Source organism: Rhinatrema bivittatum, chromosome 2, assembly GCF_901001135.1.
Source record: "Rhinatrema bivittatum chromosome 2, aRhiBiv1.1, whole genome shotgun sequence".
Lineage (NCBI taxonomy): Eukaryota > Metazoa > Chordata > Amphibia > Gymnophiona > Rhinatrematidae > Rhinatrema > Rhinatrema bivittatum.
In genome coordinates, this window is record NC_042616.1 from 195,185,169 (window position 1) to 195,198,292 (window position 13,124).

The window sequence follows — 13,124 nt, forward strand, 5'->3', positions numbered from 1 at the left end:
TTGTTTACCCAGACTGTAATTCAGTCCTTGTTTGTTGTTGTCTGTATATAGATCCACTTTTCTTCATTTCCCCTGCTGTTGAAGCAGAGAGTTATGCTGGATATGCATTGAAAGTGAAGTATCAGACTTTCTCTCTGCCGTTGAAGCAGACAGCTATGCTGAATATGCATTGAAAGTGAAGTATCAGACTTTCTCCCCTGCTGTTGAAGCAGAGAGCTATGCTGGTTATGCATTGAAAGTGAAGTATCAGGCTTATTTGGTTTGGGGTAGTAACCACCGTAACAAGCAAGCTATTCCCCGCTTTTTGTGAATGCAAATCCTTTTTTCCACATTTCCTCTTGCCATTGAAGCTTAGAGAAATGTTGGAGTCGCATAAACCATGTGTATGTTTATTGAATAAGGGTATTATCTCCAGGTAGTAGCCGTCATTCCCGCGAGCCACCTACTCTTCATTCACGTCCTCTAGACTTTATGGATCCACAGTGTTTATACCACGCCCCTTTGAAGTCTTTCACAGTTCTGGTCTTCACCACTTCCTCCGGAAGGGCATTCCAGGCATCCACCACCTTTTCCGTGAAGAAATACTTCCTGACATTGGTTCTGAGTCTTCCTCCCTGGAGCTTCAAATTGTGACCCCTGGTTCTGCTGATTTTTTTCCGATGGAAAAGGTTTGTCATTGTCTTTGGATCATTAAAACCTTTCAAATATCTGAAAGTCTGTATCATTTCATCTCTGCTCCTCCTTTCCTCCAGGGTGTACATATTTAGATTCTTCAATCTCTCCTCATAAGTCATTCGATGAAGACCTTCCACCTTTTTGGTCGCCCCTCTCTGGACCGCCTCCATCTTGTCTCTGTCTCTTTGGAGATACGGTCTCCAGAACTGAACAAGGTACTCCAGGTGAGGCCTCACCAAGGACCCGTACAAGGTGATAATCACTTCCCTTTTCTTACTCGATATTCCTCTCTCTATGCAGCCCAGCATTCTTCTGGCTTTAGCTATCGCCTTGTCACATTGTTTCGCCGACTTCAGATCATTAGACACTATTACCCCAAGGTCTCTCTCCTGCCCCGTGCACATCAGCCCTTCTCCCCCCATTGAATCCAGTTCATTTGGATTTCCACACCCCATATGCATGACTCTGCCCTTCTTGGCATTGAATCTCAGCTGCCATATCTTCGACCACTCTTCCAGCTTCCTTAAATCCCGTCTCATTCTCTCCACTCCTTCCGACGTGTCCACTCTGTTGCAGATCTTAGTGTCATCCGCAAAAAGACACACCTTACCTTCTATCCTGTCCTCAATGTCTCTCACAAAGGTATTTAACAGGACCAGTCCCAACACCGACCCCTGCGGCACTCCGCTTAACACCGCTCTCTCTTCAGAGTAAGTTCCATTTACCATCACACATAGTCTTCTGTCCGTCAACCAGTTTGCAATCCAGGCCACACCTTGGCACTCACTCCTAAGCTTCTTATTTTATTCACCAGTCTCCTGTGCGGGATCGTATCAAAAGCTTTGCTGAAGTCCAATTAGATGACATCGAGTGATCTTCCTTGATCCAATTCCTTGGTTACCCAGTCAAAAAAGTCAATCAGATTTGTCTGACAGGATCTTATCCAATCCTTTTTTAAGCACAGCTATATTAACTGCACTAACCACATCCTCTGGCAACAAATTCCAGAGTTTAATTGTGCATTGAGTGAAAAAGAACTTTCTCCGATTAGTTTTAAATGTGCCACATGATAACTTCATGGAGTGCCCCCTAGCCTTTCTATTATCTGAAAGAGTAAATAACCAATTCACATCTACCTGTTCTAGACCTCTCATGATTTTAAACACCTGTATCTTATCCCCCCTCAGCTGTCTCTTCTCCAAGCTGAAAAGTCCTAACCTCTTTAGTCTTTCCTCATAGGGGAGCTGTTCCATTCCCCTTATCATTTTGGTCGCCCTTCTTTGTACCCTCTCCATCACAATTATATCTTTTTTGAGATGCAGCGACCAGAATTGTACACTGTATTCAAGGTGCGGTCTTATAAGTAAAAAAAACCTATAATTATATATAAGGCTGAAGGTTACCAAGGTGTTTAAATATGCTTTACTGATGAAGCCTATTATGACGGTCTATTTATAATCATATAAATCATTGTGGTTGAGGTGGTATATGGCAAGGTTCTAGACATCTCATTCTTTGCAGGAGTTTGTGTTACTTCACAAAATAGCAGTGGAGGGATATTTTTTGCTAAGGTCATACCAGAATTTGAATATTTGGTTTTCATGTTGGTTGTAATTTGAATTTTCCTAGCTCTGCTCTGATTAATGATATTTTATTGTAGTTATGATTTCTGGCTTTCTGCAAAGAGAATTCATGAAAGAATACATTAATTTTTGTTTTATTACATGATTGGGTCTGTTTTCTTTGCTTTTTACATGCTTGTGCATTTATAAACTGCAATAATTATAAAAGAAATTAATACAGATTAATAAAGAATTTTTAATTCTGGTAAGTACTAGAAATAATTCAGGTAAAATATTTTAAATATTCATGCATGATGCAACTCGTTCAGCGGCGGTTCGGAACCCCCGCTGAACAACCTCCTGCAGTCGATCTCCTGCCGGCGCCATTTTCCGTACGAAAACGATTTGCGGCAAGAAATCGCTCCCGGAACCCCGCTGGACTCCCAGGAAAATTTTGGCCAGCTTGGGGGGGCCTCCTGACCCCCACAAGACTTGCCAAAAGTCCAGCGGGGGTCCGGAACGACCTCCTGCGTCGAATCGTTTTTGTCTATGGCCGCCGCCATTTTGCGGCAGCCATTTTGAAAAATGGCGCCGGCTGAAGACAACACGATTCTATTGAGGGGGCCGTTCCGGACCGCCGCCGTTCTGGACCACCGCCGGATCCCCAGGTAATTTAAAGCATTGGGGGGGGGGGGGTTCGGGAGGGTGGGGGATTTAATTTAAAGGGTCGGGGGTGGGTTTTAGGGGGTTTTAGTGTGCCGGTTTTCCTGCCCTCCCCCTTCCCCCGATTTACGATTTTTTAATGATAAATCGGGGGAATTGGTATTGTATCGTGGCCCTAACGATTTTTTGACGATTTAAAATATATCGGACGATATTTTAAATCGTCAAAAAACGATTCACATCCCTAGCAGATAGTGAAGATCCTAGGCTTTAAGCATCTGCTTCAGCTCTTATTCCAATTACAAAGTGCCCTCTAGGAATAAATTTAGTGGCCAGGTTGTCCTCACCCTGCACAATCAGCAGCTGGCCAAGGCAAAGAGGAGCAGTAAGCATTTAATCAGCAACATGGACCAGTGCGAATACTATGGATGTCTACCTCTTCCTGATGGCACACTGGTGGGAGCTGGCCAAGGCAGGGGCATTAAGGTCCAATGGGCTATGTTGTATTCCCATGTGACAAATCGCCCCTATACCTTGTGCAATATACTAGCAGCCATTAGAAAGATACAGGAGGCCTGGCAGCTAAACTGAAGAGGCAGGAGTGTTCATATAGGTTTTTTTGTGCAGACATTGGTGCAAATATGATAAGGAGAAACATTGCTTTACACAATGTCTTCACCTGGCAGATGCCCTAGGGATGGGGCCCAAGAATCATGGGATTCCAGTCCTAAAGGACTTGATAGAGATGTGAAGAAAAATAGTGGGGCATTTTCACTGTGGCGAGAAGAGTGGGCAGGTTCTCCGAGAAAGCAAGAATTTTAAATGCCTTATAAGCATTTTATTCAAAATGTTGGCACTCACTGACACTGCAGAGGTTAGTGGAGCAGCAGACACCCCTTCATGACTTTTTCTGGAAACAGAGATAGGTGTGGATCACCCACTAAGGCATTGGGTGGAGTCATCCCCATAGTAAATATTCTGGGAGGAAAAATTAGAGCATCTCCATGAGCAAGAGGGAATGGAAGCAGAAGTGCTAAAACTTGTTTACTCCTTGAAGCAGCAGGTGCAAGAGAGACTGCAACCTCTGACAGAAAACATTCTTTCCACAGATTAAGATCCAAGGGAGTCTGATCCTCTGGTCCCAGAATCTCACTTAAATTAATGAGAAACTAGCAACTAGAGCCCATGAACAAGAGTGCCAGAGAAAGAGGTACAGTGGGGATATAGTGCATGTAAGAGTGGCCATCTCAGAGAATAGGTGAGTACAAGCAGCAAACTGTCAGCTTCCACTTCCTCCCCCACCTATATGCCATAGCCTTATTGGCCCTATAGAATCGCCCCTTAGGCGCGCGCGGCTTTGGCGGAGCGCCGCGGCAGCGGGGCGCCGCGGCAGCGCGGATCTTATGCGTGCCTCTAGCTCCTCCCACTGGCGTCCAAATTCAAAGAAGAAATCTTTAAGTAGGCAATAACTCACACTGCAGCAAGAAATGTCCCACACAGACTGTCTGATGAAACTCCAATTGGGAAAAGGATTCCAAACCGCCCAGTGAGCTCTCTCAGGCCGAGGATCTTATGCGCGCCTCTAGCTCCTCCCACTGGCGTCTGAATTCAAAGAAGAAATCTTTAAGCAGGCAATAACTCACACTGCAGCAAGAAATGTCCTACACAGACTGTCTGATGAAACTCCAATTGGGAAAAGGATTCCAAACCGCCCTTGTCTTTTTATTTTATGAATATTTTGAGATGATAGTTCTTACAGAGTCAATTGATGAACTGATTTCTGAAATTTATTTTCTGTGTTAGGTAATATAACTTGTTCAGCAGCAAAAAGTATTGTATATATAAATGTATTGTAATTCAATGGAATTCTGTGGTCTACTGTTCTTTAAGAAGGTAATCAATAAATATACTGTAGAATTTGAACATTGTTAGCAATAAGCAACATACTTGCCTTATGTCTTGTTTTATTTCAATTATGTTTATGAGTTTCTTTCCATAATCAATAGCTATTTATGTTTTATCCTGAGCATTAAAACAGAAAAAATGTATGAGGCAGAACGTGTGAATAAATATAATGACAGTGATTAATTATAGCTAGAGAAATTAATGTTAGGGTTGGGAATTTACCTATCCCCTGTGTAGCAGTTGGTGGAAATCATATGAATAGGAATGGATATGAATATTTAACAATCTTAAAATAAATACTTTTTTCAAGAAGAAAGATATACATAAATTTACCTATGAGCAGATATAATATATTAATATTCCATAAGGCTTGGTACATTGTGTCTCAGCTTTTCTATTAATTGAAAGGAAAATGCTATAGGAATGTATAGATACTAGGGATGTGCAGAGCAAAATTTTATGTTCATATTTTTTATGTCCGAAAGGGGGTCCCACTTGCGGCCAATATGGACATAAAAAAAATCCAATGAGTTGGGTATATGTACATATGTGCCAATAAAAAATTTAAACCCCCTCACCCTCCTTAATCCCCCCCCCCAGACTTACCACAACTCCCTGGTGATTGAGCGAGGAGTGAGGACGTCATTTCTGCAATCCCTGGCGAGAAGCATGTGACGTCGGTGGCACGTCGAGTGACGCGGCGTCACGTGATTCCCGGCTCGTTCGCGCCGGACGGCTCGTTCGGCCCAAAAAGAACTTTTGGCCAGCTTGGGGGGGCCTCCTGACCCCCCCAAGCTGGCCAAAAGTTCTTTTTGGGCCGAACGAGCCGTCCGGCGCGAACGAGCCGGGAATCACGTGGCGCCGCGTCACTCAGACGCGACGTCACGTGATTCCCGGCAAGTTCGCGCCGGACGGCTCGTTCGGCCCAAAAAGAACTTTTGGCCAGCTTGGGGGGGTCAGGAGGCCCCCCCAAGCTGGCCAAAAGTTCTTTTTGGGCCGAACGAGCCGGGAATCACGTGACGCCGGCGTCACTCGACGTGCCGCCGACGTCACATGCTTCTCGCCAAGGATTGCAGAAATGGCGTCCTCACTCCTCGCTCCATCACCAGGGAGTTGTGGTAAGTCGGGGGGGGGGGGATTAAGGAGGGTGAGGGGGTTTATATTTTTATTTTGGCTCAACAATCGCGATTTCCCACATATCGAACATATCTATGTTCGATATGTGGGAAATCCGATCGTTTATGTCGAATCAATTTTTTAAGTAAAAAAATAATATGAGTTGCGTTTTACTAATGCGGTCAATCCGAATGCACACCCCTAATAGATACTGGAATTGATACCAAAGTAAAAACAGTCTCTTCAGTTAATACTTGACACTAGGACTCCCGGTCTTCTGTGATTCCTTGGTTGCACAATTTGACCCATGCCACAGAATTTGCCAGTCCTGGCCAAATTGCTGCAGGAAACTGAGGAAAGGGTCCTAACAAAAAGTGGTAGTGGGATGGTGCATTATTCCTCTTCCAGGCCACCCCCAGAAGAGAAGCAGTATTGGTGGCAGTGGGAGGCATATTGTTTCTCTTATGTCCCCTCCCGATCCCCTCACTCACCCACCTGTCAAGAAATAGGAGGACAGTGGCCTTGTAGTGCCTTAGGCTGCATCCTCCTATTTTCCTGCTGGGGCCTGAATGTCACGGTTTGAACCACATGGTTCAAAATGTGACACTCAGACCCTGGCAGTGGAGGAAGAGGACATGTCTGAGATGCTGCAAGGCCACTGTCCTCTCCCTCCTCTTATTCTCGACATGGAGGGGTACTGAGGGGATCATGGGGGGGGGAGGGGCAGGGAGTGAAAGAGAATGAGTGAGGGTGAATGAGGAAATCTTGGAGAATGAGTAAATGAGGATCAGTAAAGGGATTGGATGGGGAGAATGAAGAAAGGTGAGTGAGAGGATCATGGTGAAGGGATGTGAACTAGGAAGATTCAATGGATTGGGACAGGAAGAGTGAGGAGATGATGGGGACGGAAGTGAATGAGGGAAAGTGAGTGGATGTGAGATGGGTGTAAAGTGAGTCAGGAGATCACAGGGAAAGGGATGGAATGAGGGGGATAAAGTTAATAAGGGAATATGGGGGTTTGGGAGAGACTGCTTGTAGAAAGTAAATGACTGTCAGTGAATGAGGGGATCTTGGGGCTGGGTGGAAAAGTGGTTGAGGGACTGAATGACTGAGGGATCTTTGGGGAGGAAATGGAGATCATACGGGAGAGTGAGTGTAAGAAGAAAGTGACTGAGTATTGTGGCAGCTCCCTTTGGAGTCCCACGGGCGGCATCACTTACCTGATATTGCGCCACCATGGTCAAGCCAGTCCTGGGCTCCCTCACAGCGGCTGGGAGCCGCCGCCCCTTATCTTTATGGCCTGGCCCCTGAGTGCCACTGCCTCCAGCGAGCCGCTACTGTTTCTTTGTGGCTCGGGGTGCCACAGCTACCGCCACTGCCTTTCTTCATGGCTGGGAATGCTGCTGACATCCTGCTCCTACACCCGACCTCATAGGCGCACACATGTGCCTCTTTACAGAATTTAAAGGGCCCACAGCCGGAAAAGCCCCATGGCCCTTGCCGATAACATCATCATTCTGGTACTATTTAAGGCTGGTCCTGCCTTCAGCTTTGGCAACAGGTCTGCTCCTTTGGAGTGTGAGTTCCTTAGTTCCCGACCTTCCTTCTTCCTTCCCTTCGGACTGATCTTGGCTTGACACTGGACTGGACATCGACCTCATTTCTTGCCGCCTGCCTCAACCTTTGCCTGGACATTGACATTGAGCTTTGCTGCCAAATCTGACCTCTGCCTAGACTCTTTGAGCTTCACTGCCTGCCCCTGACCTTGGCCTGTTTCCATCACTTCTATCTCTTCTCTGACCCCTGGCTGTTCCGTATTTGTTATGCCTGTCAACTGAGGAGGCTGACTCAACTTACCCTCTCCGCCCACGCTCTGACGCGTTGCTGATTCATGGGGGCTGCCGCGGGGTCAAGGGGCTTGCGACCAAGTTTGAGACATTGCAGAGATGAGGACCCCGCCCCCAACGTCCTCTAGACTCATGCAGCAAAGCCATCCCTGGTTTTAAAGAGGAACTACTCAGGAAGGTCAGCCCCTACCAGTAACTCCTCTCCTTCCTGGGAGTATATTAGTTTGCTTGGTCTTAGCTTCTCCGCTGCTCCGCTGTTACTGGAAGTTCTCTCCACCCTCCAGGGGTTTTTCTCTTGGATACCCGCTCCTCGAGGGCCCTATGTTTGCTTTACCTACTTTGTTTCAGGTACCTACTCTCTGTCCAGGTACTCGCTCCTCGAGGGCCTGAGTGCATATCCTGGTATCTGCTTCATCTACCATCTGCTGGATTGCCATCCTCACAGCTATAAGAAGAGTGAGTAATTGCATCATTTTGCAGTCCCTTACCTTCAGCCTCTCTGGCTATCTGCATTGGAACTGCCTTTCCTCCATTATGGAACAGGACTCCTCAGCACTGCTGTTGATCTACTCACTGCTGCCCTCTGTGGTTGCCTGTTTCTACTAGTCTGCAGTTCAAGTATTACTCACTTCTGCCACCTCTGGTGAATCTTAAGAACTATTAATAAACTCTTTAACTGTGTGTGTGTCTCCAACACTGAGCCTGACCGGTGGTCCCTCTCGGGATCTTCCCCCGTGGGCGTGGTCATCTGCCACCAGCCCAAGGATCCACCCACAATTATCACAAATAATAACAGTATTCGACCCTCCAGCGTTTTGCCTGCTATGCTCCAAAGTCCTGGATTTCCACCTTTGCAGAGGCCCCACCTAAGTCCAGCTGGCTCTGGAACCTGAGTGCTCAACATAAGGGGGAACATGAGCTGGTACTAGTAAAGCTCCAGCTGGGCCTCTGCTTCTACCAGCCTTGCCTACTGATGGTGGGGACATGTGGGACTTCTCTCCACAGGTAGCATCAACTCCCCCTTGGTCCAAGGGTCCACCAGGACAACAGTTTGCCAAGGCCATGGATCCAGTGGAGGCCTCTGCCTTGCAAGCATTCTGGGCCTGGCCCAGAAAATTCAGGAGCAGCAGCATTTTCTGGAAGCTCTAGCAACCTCTATGGAACATTTCAGTGCCTACCTCGACTCTGCTATTCCCATGGGAATATCGACCCTGTCTACACTGGATCCATTTGCTCCTTTGGCTCATCAGTGACCCTACACGGGTCCTCCTCACTTCCAACATGACCATCCCTCCAGTGAAGACAGTTGTTCCTCATAAGCACCATGAAAAAGTGTTAAGATGGTCCCATGATTCCTGTCTTGCAGGCCACCCTGGATGAGCCTGGAACCTTCAATTGCTCCAGCAATTTTACTGGTGGCCAAACATGAAGAAGGATGTTCAGGCTTATGTGGACTCTTGTCCCATCTGCACATAGCAGAAACCATTGGCGGGATGATCTTGGGAGTTTTACAGCCATTGCCAGCACCCAAGGAATCATGGACCCACCTCTCCACCAACTTTGTCGTGGATCTTCCCCTCTCAAATGGCAATAAGGTCATCTGGGTGTAGTTGACTGTTTCTCTAAAATGGCCCACTTCACACCATTGCCTGGTCTTCCCGCAGCTCCTGAATTAGCTCAACTCTTCGTCCAGCGTGTTCCAACTCCACAGACTTCCCAACCACATAATCTCAACCCATGGTATCCAGTTCACTGCAAGATAATGGCAATCACTATGCAAGAAATTCAACTTTTCGTGGATTTCACTACAGTCTACCACCCGCAAGGGAATGGCCAGTCTGAACGAACTAATCACACATTAAAAGGCTTTCTATGGGCCTATGTCAATGCATGCCAAGATGATTGGGCAGCTCTGCTTACTTGGGCAGAGTTCTCTCACAAGTCTCATCCTTGTACCGCTACGGGTTCCTCACTCTTTCAAATCATTTATGGGAAACAACCGCTCCCTCCTCTATCTCTTCCTCTAGCAGTTCCTTCAACTGTGGCTCAACTCACGGTGCAAGAACTGTAAAAACTCTGGAGCCATACTCAGCAGATGCTGCAGAAAGCGGGCCAAAAGGCCAAGAAATTCACTGACCTCCATTGTTGACCTGCACCGCAGTTTAAACAAGGGGAAAAGGTATGGCTCAACATCCGTCATATTTGAATCAGGGTCTCATCCATGTGGTTTGCTCTTCAGTACATCGGCCCATTTACTGTGCTATGACAACTTGGGCCAGTAACCTATCATCTTCGGTTACCTGTATCCTTGAAGATTCATAACTCCTTTGAAGTCTCTCTCCTGAAATCCCTGATACTCTTGTGGCCCTCTCAGAAGACATCACAACCGCAGGAGATTGCTTCTGAGTACGATATCATGTATCAAGTATGAGAGGTCCTAGATGAAAGGAGACATCGCAAGAAATGGGAGTATCTCCTTTCCTGGGAAGGATGCAGTCTGAAGGAAAATACCTGGGAACCTGCTCAAACAGTTCCACTGCTCTCATTCCAGGAAACATAAACCCTCAGGAGGGGGCTTAGAAGAGGGGCTACTGTTGCCTCACTCACCCGACACCATGCCACTTTGGCCAAGCCAGCCCCGGTCTCCCTCGCAGTGGCTGGGAGCTACTGCTGCTGCCGCGCCCCATCTTCGTGGCCCTGAGTGCCGCTGCCTCCAGCGAGCCGCTGTTGTTTCTTTGCAGCTCAGGGTGCTGCCAACACCAATGCTGCCTTTCTTTGTGGCTGAGAGCACCGCTGACATCCTGCTCCTGCACCTGACCTCCTAGGCACACACGCGTCTCATTGCAGAATTTAAAGGGCCTGAGGCGGGAAAATCCCCACAGCCTTTGCTGATGACATCATTGCCCTTGGCCTATTTAAGGCTGGTCTCTTTCTTCAGCCTTTGCCTTGTCAACAGTTCTGTTCCTTTGGAGTGTGAGTTCCTGAGTTCCTGACCTTCCTTCTTTCTTCCCTTCAGAATGATCTTTCCTTGTCACCGGTCTGGACATTGACCTCGCTTCTCGCTGCCTGCCTCAATCTTTGCCTGGACTCCGTCTTTGAGCTTCTCTGTCTGCCCCTGACCTCGACCCGTTTTCACCACTTCTTCCTCTTTACCGACCCCTGGCTATTCCACATCCGACCCTCCGGTGTGATGACTGCTACACTCCAACTTCCTGGATTTCCACCTCCACAGAGGCCCTATCTAAGTCCAGCCGGCACCGGACCCCAAGGGCTCAACTTAAAGGGAACTTGGGCTGGTATTGGTGAAGCTCCAGCTGGGCCATTGCTTCCACTAGCCTCGCCTACCATCAGTGGGGACCTGTTGGGCTCCTTCCCACAGGTAGCGTGAACTCCCCCTCGGTCCAAGGGTCCACCAGTTCAACACTGAGGGAGTGTGGGATGGGGGAGAGTGAAATGGGGAACATAGGGTATCATTCATCAAATCATGTTAGAGCCATATCATGGGTGTTAGGGCCCTAATGCCTGTGATAAATAATGCATTGCAAGATGTGTATGCAAATTTTTCCCAAATGGGAAGAGTAAATTAAAACAAGGGGTGCTTAGCATTGCATGTAATAGTGTAATCACATTATCATGCCAGAAATAACTACACCTTTTTTCATGGAATGAGAGAGAGAGAAAGAGAGAGAGGGAGTGAGAGAGAGAGACTCTTTATAAGCCTCTCCTATAAGTAAACTATTTATACTATTGTAGGAGGGGCAACTAGTAATATAAGGTGAGCTTTTGGTGGTGGTCTAGGTTTTGGGGGGCAGTTTTACATGCAGTCAGAGGTACAAACAGCACAGTACACATCACTGAAGATTTGATGTGATTTGCAGTGAGGAAAGGTACACAATGATGAGATTTGTACATTGTACAAAAGCCTTCTGAGCTTTTGTTGGCCTGCCACAGCAGCCATTCCTTGCTGGTCATGTAATCTGCACACCTGAAGCTCTTCCAATTATGGGTAAAAGCATGGAAGTCCTAAGTTCCCTGATGAGGTCAATCCTGACATCAAGCCTCACAGCTGGAAGATGATGTGAAGTCTAATTGGCATAATCTTTTTCACATCCTAATATTTTAAAGAGACAAGAGAAATGAGAAGGGGCAGGTGGGCCACATATGTTGAGGGACACCATTATGTAATAAAAGGTTAGGAGACACATACTCCCAAAATGAGGTTATATTTGCCAACAGAGAGATAGTAAGCTTGCTGGTGTGATCAACATAGCTTTCTCAAGAATGGAACCCAGTGGTGTTAAACAAAGTTGCAGAAAAGATGCATAATAGGATCCCACCAATTAACATTCAACTCCTCACCCAATCATACAGGATACAGCTAGGCTCTCAGGTGTTCTTATTTATAAATTTGAATCTGCATGAAGTCAAATATCAGGCAATGGGCCATTGAGTGGAAATGTATCATCTGCAATAGCATAATTAAAATTATGAATCCCAGATAGCTTTGGGGGATGGCCAGACCCACATTGAAGAATTAATATTTTTCATCACTACACAGCCATAGAGTTTATGCGGGTATGTTTGTGCAATAAAGTGAACAACCATATACATGCATTGCAATGCTTTGTATTTTAATTTAGTATGCACGGAATATGTATGCACTTAAGGATCGCCCACTGATGCACGAACATACATGAATATTATGTGTGTATGTATATGGCAGTATGTACCTTTCCAGAGATAAAAGGAGGTAGACTGGTCCTTCTTTCTTTGCATCAGCATATCAGAACCATCCAAGACATATTCATAAGCCTAATTTTCTACCCAGGAACATTGACCTCCTTATAAAGGAAGTGATGAGGGCTCACAGTGTTCTCTATGCTATCAACGATAAAAGAGTGGGCTCCTACCAGAAGAAACAGATATGAGAGCACATTCGCCATAAGATTAATGCAGTTTTCAAAAACAGCAGGAGTGTTGGCAAATTGTATCACAAGCGGTGAGACCTGAGGCACGTTGTTAAAGGAAAGCAGGCATGGATACTAGCTGAGGGGGCAGACACTCAAGTCACTCTGACAGCGGCAGGGCAGATGGTGCTGTCCATCATTTTGGAGTCAGCTGTGACTGGAGTAGTGGAGCTGGACACCTCACAACCAGACCAGCAGCATTATGAGAAATGTCTATAAAATAACTTGTCCTAGTGTTTCTACTTGGCATATCGTTAGTGTGGCAATACCAAGTCCTTCTACTGGCCCGTGTCACATGGTAGGGCCGGCCAATGGCACCAGGAGGACTGTTTATTGCCCCTACCATGTGGCAGAGGCCGGCCAATGGAACCGGTAGCCCCTGTCACATG